We start from the raw sequence: 7,804 nt of genomic DNA on the forward strand, positions 1-7,804 counted from the left end.
TTCACCAAAACACTTGGGCATGTGCTACTTTTCAAGCATGCATGTAGCTCCCCTTATCTCTGTGTAGCTTTTTTCTAGGTCACAAATGCCACTCTCAGACCTACCTTTCTCTGAGAATCCAGGCTGTTTGAGGACTGCACACCACTTGGAAGGAAGAATGCATCCTGAGTCAAAGCTAGACAGCAACTTCACAGCTGTGTAGCATTTGCAGCATAAAAGGGCAAGCAGGAGCAAATTATCACAACTTCATTTTCTTAAAGACAGCAACTACAGTTGGCTGATTAATGGGAGACAACATGAGGGTCTTTAGCGACTGAAATGTGAATATAAACTGAATAAAAACCTCTCTCTACCAACAACTAGCATCTTGGCAACTGCACCAGCAAAGAACACTTCAGTTCCAAGGGCAGACAAAAGCACAACTCCTCAGACCAGGCTACTTTGCAGGTTTTGCTGTCAGGCATCTTGCAAAAAGACTGAAAATACTTAGGCACCCTAAAGTTTTACACTGCAGTTTTTATAAGTAAAAATGGACTTACACTTTTGAGTCACAAAAATGTACAAATGCTTCAACCCCAAGTTACCATTTTCACATCAGCCTTGGCACAGCTATTCGTAGGCATGTATCCTTCATCCTCCAGTCAGAACCTCCTGCTTACCTAAAGTCACCTTTCCAATGGGATTCCCTACGGCGGATGATATTAAATTTTAGATTGGTATTTATGCGAAGAGTTGCTGACTGATGGCTGCACAAGAACCATAGTGCTGACCACTGGCTATCTCACATTCAAATTTCACCACTCCAACTATCCATTAACAGAGCCTTGTTTTGGCATGGAGTCTAATAGAGGATTTTAAACCATCAAAATAATAAACCCAGGAAAAGGGAAGCTATGACAGCATGATAAACTACCAGATACCATGTGCATGCAAAGAGATAGAAAGGAATGTAATAGAAAAACAAATCAGACTTTGAATGCTGTCGGCCAACCACTGAATGCAATACCTAGAAAGAGCTGCTCAAACAACCTATAGCAAACAAGGCAGACAAGCCAGATCAAACTGCCAGTCTAGACCTTTTTCAGTCTGGCCTCAATGTTTTGCTCTTTCAAACTCAGCAAGGCACTTAATCTCTACATATCCATGGCACTTTTTAGCCCACCTCGTGAAGGCAAATCAACAATTGTGATATATAAGTGATAGCTGCCACAGAAAAATCTCCTTTAAACCAGCACTGAGCACACAACACCACAATGTGCATCCCATTAGATTCGCTGTGCAGGGAGATCTCCAGGCTTTGGCACACTGTTAAGAAGATAGTTTTTCTGTTCAAGTTGCAAATATCCAATCTCTTGAGCTGAAAGAGTTCACCATAATTCACCTTATTTCAATGCTTCAAACTGGGGTACATTTAAGCAGCCTGGTTTAGAAAAATCTCTACCCAAGGATTAGGAGATGGACAGTTAAGCATGATAGCTCAGCTGCCTGCTGGCTACTGAGCTCCACAAACTGATAATGCTCTTCACATGCATATTAAGGATCTCCTTTTGAATGTTATTAACAGCTTTCTTGAATACTTTTAACTTCAGTGATACACTATTTGTTTTCCATTGCCCTAGCTCTGGAAAGCTGTTCATCTCACCCCTGAGTTTTTCCCATTGATTTGTCCTTAAAGACATTAGGTATCCAACCTCCAATGAGGTTAGCAATACCAACACATGTATCTGCAGACATTGAATTTGCATGCAAAGGATTCATACTGGATTGTGGTCTCAGTTTGGGAACACCAGTACTGAAAACCAAAGCCAACAGTTATTCCCTGTTTCAGAAACACTCCCTATTCTTTTAAATGGAATTGCAATTGTCCCAAACATAGCAAATACACCTGCTCTCCTAGAGACTATTTCAAGGCTATTCGAAGCTTTCCAGTAACGTGCATTTGAACTCCACAGACCACAATACAGTACCTTTTCCTCATTTGAATAGCTAGATCAATCAGACCTACACCACCTGAAATTTCAAGGAACCAAGAACAAACTTGAGAAGCACCATCCCAAAGGAGTTTTTCTCATCTGAAAGTAGTTACAAACACAAAGAAAAATGTTGGGTTTTGTTTGTTCCACCCTCCCCAAGTTTGGTCCTGTGTTGCTGCTACTTGAAGGGCAAGAAAGTTTCCATTTTATTCTACCTACTTTCCTACCTTAAAAAAAAGCAATTTCACATAAACTCTTGCAGCTGCAGCAAGAAGAAAAGTTCCACAACCAAGTGACTGGATTCTGTAAACTGCTTACTGTCAGGTATTTCGGCAGCATAGAAAAAAAACAGAACAGCAGTAACTGAATAGTCAGCTCACATGTGTGGAAATTGAAACCTCCAAGCTATTCTGGGAGCAATGCTCTGTTTTCTGTAACATTTGTGCATAATCACACCAGAAAGCATGCTCTTTGCTGGAGGGACTATGATAACATGCATGTCTGTACACCTTCTGTTACAGCTGAGTCCCTGCTTATTAAATAGAGCATCTGAGGCTCAACTGCAACACAAGCAAAATCAAACACGTTCAGGATGAAAGCAGTTAACCTGGCACTGCCAGCAAAATACATGGAGCATTTCTAAACTGCAATCGCTGTCACTCCAAAGGATGTCACCAGCTTCCCTGTTTCCCCAACACGTTTACTCTTCTTTAAGGCAGGTAAAAAGAGTCCTCCCCCTACCTTGTACACGTCAAGCGGAGAGGGCTTCAAGTAGAGAAATGAAAAGAATTTGACTTGAAAGTACTTCAGCTGGACCGGTGAAAATGAGATCCAGTTGCAAAGTTATCTAACTGAGCCCGTACTGCACAACTACAGCCAGTTGTGTAACAAACCTCAGGACAATTTTACAGCTCTTAATCAGGCAAAACTCCCCGCTGATTACCACGAGGGAGCTCTAATCAATCAAAAGCTCTGAGAACTGATTCCGGTTTTCTCCTTTTTAATGAAAAGGTTTATTTTGAGCTATGAGAACATCAGAGTATATGAACTCGGCAAACCCATAGCGCTCACTTTATCGGCATAAGGAATTCGTCCTATGTTTTAATCTACCAACTGCATTTGGTAGGGTACAGGAAAAAAAGTAACAACACCTGAACTGACATAGAATCATTTCACAAATAACGGACCTGTTCTCCTGACAGGCAAAAGATGGAACAGACAGAGGGAGATCCGCGGCTCTTTAATCAAACACCATCCCCTTCGGGCGAACGGGGAAGATCAGCGTCCCCGCCCGGGTTCCTCCCTGAAGTTGCGCCGCTCCCCGCGGCAGCCGGGAAGAGAATCCCCCCGCGATGCGCCCGCAAGTGACCGGCGGGGATTCCCCGAGCATCCCGAAACCGCGCAGGGAAGACCCTGCCGGAGCGGCGGCACCGAGGGTCGGAGGGAGGCGGGCGGGATGCGAGGCGCTCCCTCCACGTGCGCTCCCTCCGTTCCCGCACCGCCGGCCGGGGCGACAGAGCCCGGCGCGCCCGTCCCGCCGCCGCCCGCTCCCCGAGTCCCCTCAGGTGCGCCGCCCGCCCGCTCCTACCTGCCCGCCGGCGGCAGCGGCGACGAGCCCCCTTCTCCCGCGCCGGGTCCCTGTCAGCGGTCGGCGGAAGAGCAGGAGCGCCGTCCCGCCGGCAGGACAAGCCCCATGTGAAGAGGAGCGAGGGCGCCCGGCGGCTCCACCAGCGCGGCCGAGGGGAGGGGACGCGGGGAGGAGGCGGGAGGGCGGGACGCGCCCGGCGCTGCCCCCGCGCGGAGCCGCCCCGGGCCCGGCCGCGCCGGAGGCGCCGAACCCGGCAGCGCCCCCTGCGGGGAGCGGCGGGCACCGACGGGCGCTGGACACTGGGTGCCCTCCGGGGCTCCCGCGCGCCTCTCTGCCCTCTCTGCCCTCCCTGAGGGGAGCGGCGGGCACCGACAGGAGCCGGGCACTCTCCGGGGCTCCCCCGCGCCTCTCTGACCTCCCTGAAGGGAGCGGCGGGCACCGACAGGAGCTGGGCACGCTCGGCCCTCTCTGCCCTCCCTGCGGAGAGCCCCTTCAGCACACCCGATGCAGTTTGCTTGTACTGCTGAGGGGCCGCCAGTGTTTAACCCCAACCAGTGGTTCCAGTGAGTTAAACACTGTGGTAAGTTCGGGCTGTAACTTCCACATGCCGGCGGAATTCTCAGTTTCACAGAACTGAAAATGCATCGGGGCCCAGAAGGTAAGGAAGCAACAGGGTCAGCCTGAAAGAATGAAACAAGCTTGGCTGGCTGCTGTGGGACCATTGCTTCTCCTGGCATCGGGGCTCTTGCTGGCTCTGCAGTGCCTCCCTAAGTGTCCTAACCGGGAGAAGGGATAGGATGGCCCCAACTAAGGAAAAAGAGAGTTCTTACAGTTAAAACACAGCACAAGGACTTGGGATATCAGGATTCACTGACTGACTTTGCCCACCCATGGCAGCCACTCAGTTCTTGATCTACCGAGCGACTGTGGTGATGCCGAAGTGAGCTCTTGTTAAAAGTTTGGCTGGCTTCCCAGAAATCCTCAGATTACACAGGGAATTGGATTCATACTTGTCAGTTAAACAAGTGCACAAATATTTGCAGAATATGGCATCTTTGTGCCGTAGCTCCCCATCTCTATTATCAAACCCCCCGCCCTACCTCGCAAGAATCCGATGAAGACCTATCTGAGGCACAATGATTTCACAGTGACAGAGCTCCCAAAGCATATCCACTAAGAGATAGATGGTGCAGTTTCACCCCATTCTCCTCCAAACAGGCATAAAGATAAAAACATAAAATATTTTGAAAAGAAGGTATCTCCAGGGATGCAAATTTTTCAGGAAAGGAGTGAGAGACAGAAGCAAGTCAGTGTGTGCTGTGAATTTGATGCCAGGTTTTGCTGAGCTGGCAAACCCTGGACTATTGCTCCTTACACTGTGAAGTGTGAAACACAGAACAGGCAGGCAAACACATTTGCTAGCCCAAACCAGGAACACACATCACAAGCCTTCCAAATTAAAAATTTGGAGACACCTCTTGGGATATAGCTGAAGTCGTCCATCAGAATACCACGACTCTCTAATTAGAGACTTCAACATGATACTGGTGCAAATGTTAAAACTATACACAGTAAACCTGATCTTTTTTCACATTGCTCATAAAGTGCAACAAAAAGCAGCATTTTACTGAGGATATTATGCAAAAAATCCTGCTGACCAGTATTTTGTTCCCATCATTAAAATAAAAAAGTCATTCTATTTATGAACTCACAGAAATAAACTTATATTCCTTTTATGGTACAGTGAGAACTATACATCTAAACTCATTTAAATATAATAAACATTATGATTTCCCTTGTCTTTTCTGCTTATCTCTTCTCTGTTACTGTTTTGTAAAACTGTGATTTTTTTTTTTCTTATGTACCAGTACTTAATAGCATAACCATAAAGGTAATCAAGTTCTCCAGGAAGCCAAGATTTCCTTTAATTTTACTTGGATCTCACAAGTCTTTAGCTTAATAGCAGCAGGACCATATTGCACAGATCTGCATAGGTGAAGCCTCCAGGGAAAATCTGTGAATTAATACAAAGGCAGACTGTGCTGTCCCAGAATAGCTGCTGGGCTCGGCTGCTGGGCTCCCAGGCTCTGCGTGCTGTGTCATGGCTGGGAGCTGTGACAGCACCCTGGCACTGCCTCCTGCCACTGGGACACAGCCTCTTGCACACCAGGGTGCTGGATGTTGTGCTCAGCTCTCTAGAAAACAGCCAGAAACACAGGATGCCCTGCAGGAACAAGGGAGACCTCATGCATCTGTGGCTTTGGCAGGACTCTCACAGAACAGATTTGTGGTCTAGCTGTAGGCTGGAGCCTACCCCTGGGGTAACCTGCGGTAAGGGGCTGTGAGAAGGAAGGAGCAGGGTCTAACCTCCATCTGTGTTTGCCTGAGTCCAGATGAACACGAAGAGGGAGCTTTCTGTTCTCTATCTTACACTCCAGCACTAAAATAATACTTCTCATTCTGAGGCACAGATCAAATAAGGGCTTTGAATATCACCCTGTAGTTATGTGCCCACACAGCTACATGCCTCGACGTCCCCTCTGCTTGCTAATATTACCAGCTTGTTTTGCTAAATCACCCTTAAAAGCCCAGAGAGCTGCTGTAAATTAGGACAGAACTGCTGAAAGTACCTGAGTCCTCCTGCGGGTGGCATCAGAATGTCTTCAGTGGACCAAGATGTGCCGAGGAAAGAGGAGAGGGATGATACTACGTCCTACTTGCCAACTGCCAGAATGATTACCGTACGAGTGCTGCTAAGAAGTTCACATAAATCACCAGATCTTTAAATTAAAAGGATGATTTAAAGTAGTAAGAATTAACATCACTCCATCAGCCCTTTTCATTCTGACAAAGAAACCTTTATTAAACCTTGCAGCCAAGCTCTGTACAGGTTACAGTTATCGCAAGAGGAGGATGCACATGCATGGTTTAAACTCACAGCTTCTACAGCTTCAGCAAAATGGGAACTTTATCAACACTAAAAGTGCTTTCATATTTCTTAATGTAAGCCTCAAGGAGTCAGCTTACTGAACACAATAAAAACTGAAAAAAAAAGAAAGTACTGAAAAAAAAATACCTGATGAACACAAATGAATCACCACAGTCACCCAACAGGACACAGAAGGGTTAAGTGTAGCCAGGATAACAAAAGCTACAGATGAAACCAAAGCAGCATTGTCCAGTGTTATTAAACTGTTGTGTTACAATTGTCATGCTTGTTTCTAGTACCTATATGGATCAGGAAAGACCTTATCATGCTGAGACAGGTCAGTGTATACTCCCAAGCCAATATACATTTTGGAAACATTCAAGTTCTATGGGTCTGACTACAGAGGAAATGACTGCCTTACCTGCAGAGTATCTTGTGTTCATTTTAGAACACATTTTTTCAGAATGTGATCATGCCTTGTACTGCTCAGTTGCCCATATGACTAAATTGCACTGCCTGAGACCATAATCACAGCAAACCTTAGTCAACTTGTGCCCAGCAGCCGCCATCAGTTGTAGAAGGAGGAAAGCATGACCTTCAAAAACACATCAGAAATGTTTCTTTCTTTTTTGTTTCTTTTTTTTTTTTTCTTTCTCTGCTTTGAAAACATTTTAGATGACTAAGTTGGTGTTTGTTGCTGCAAGCATTGATCTGCTCACCTGACATTTACATCTGACTTTCTCGCCAGAAAATGTGATTTTGCTTAGGAACTTCATTGACACTGTTTCTTGCAAAAGGCCTGGATTAATTTCATTAGAGACTGAATACTTGATCTCTACAACAACTGATAAGGTGGGACCATTTTGGTTATTAAAGTTTAGGTATGTGAAAGAAGTCTGAAGTTCAAATCATCTGCCTTCTGAAAAACTGGGTTCTTTCAGAATATTTCCAAGAAAAGAAATCCCATATGTTGCTCTAAAACTCATTTCTGATTAGTACTGATAGAGGATCAATTCCAGTTTACCATTTCCTGCCATTAATTTATTCTTTACAAAGTTCCTATTGAAAAAAAAAAGCAAGATTTGTTCTCATGAGATTTAGAGTTATGAGTCTGTGTGTACAATAGTCATCACAGAGAATGAGTGGGGTTTTTTTCTTGTCAGCAGTGATGCTATTTTTAGATTTGCATGTGGTCCTTATGTGTGTCATAGATAGGCACAATAGATACACATTGGCAGCTTTGATCATATTCAGAGATGGGCTGATCTCCCAGTCCAGGAAATTGTCCTAAAACGCTCATTGTGTTGGCAGCAG

The 7,804-nt window shown here is 45.6% G+C and overlaps 1 protein-coding gene across 2 annotated transcripts in view; it reads right to left on the reverse strand.

The window, feature by feature from the left end:
- Window positions 1-3,692, reverse strand: part of CPNE4 (copine 4) — a 229,377-nt gene extending 225,685 nt beyond the window's left edge. The window contains exon 1 of one of the 2 annotated variants that reach the window (XM_058818056.1): window positions 3,562-3,692. The gene's annotated coding sequence lies outside the window, so the exon portion shown is untranslated. The remainder of the gene's footprint in view (window positions 1-3,561) is intronic. The other variant, XM_058817983.1, reaches the window with a different exon arrangement.
- Window positions 3,693-7,804: the final 4,112 nt, after the last annotated feature.

The sequence above is a fragment of the Ammospiza caudacuta genome, chromosome 1, assembly GCF_027887145.1.
Source record: "Ammospiza caudacuta isolate bAmmCau1 chromosome 1, bAmmCau1.pri, whole genome shotgun sequence".
Taxonomy (NCBI): Eukaryota; Metazoa; Chordata; class Aves; order Passeriformes; family Passerellidae; genus Ammospiza; species Ammospiza caudacuta.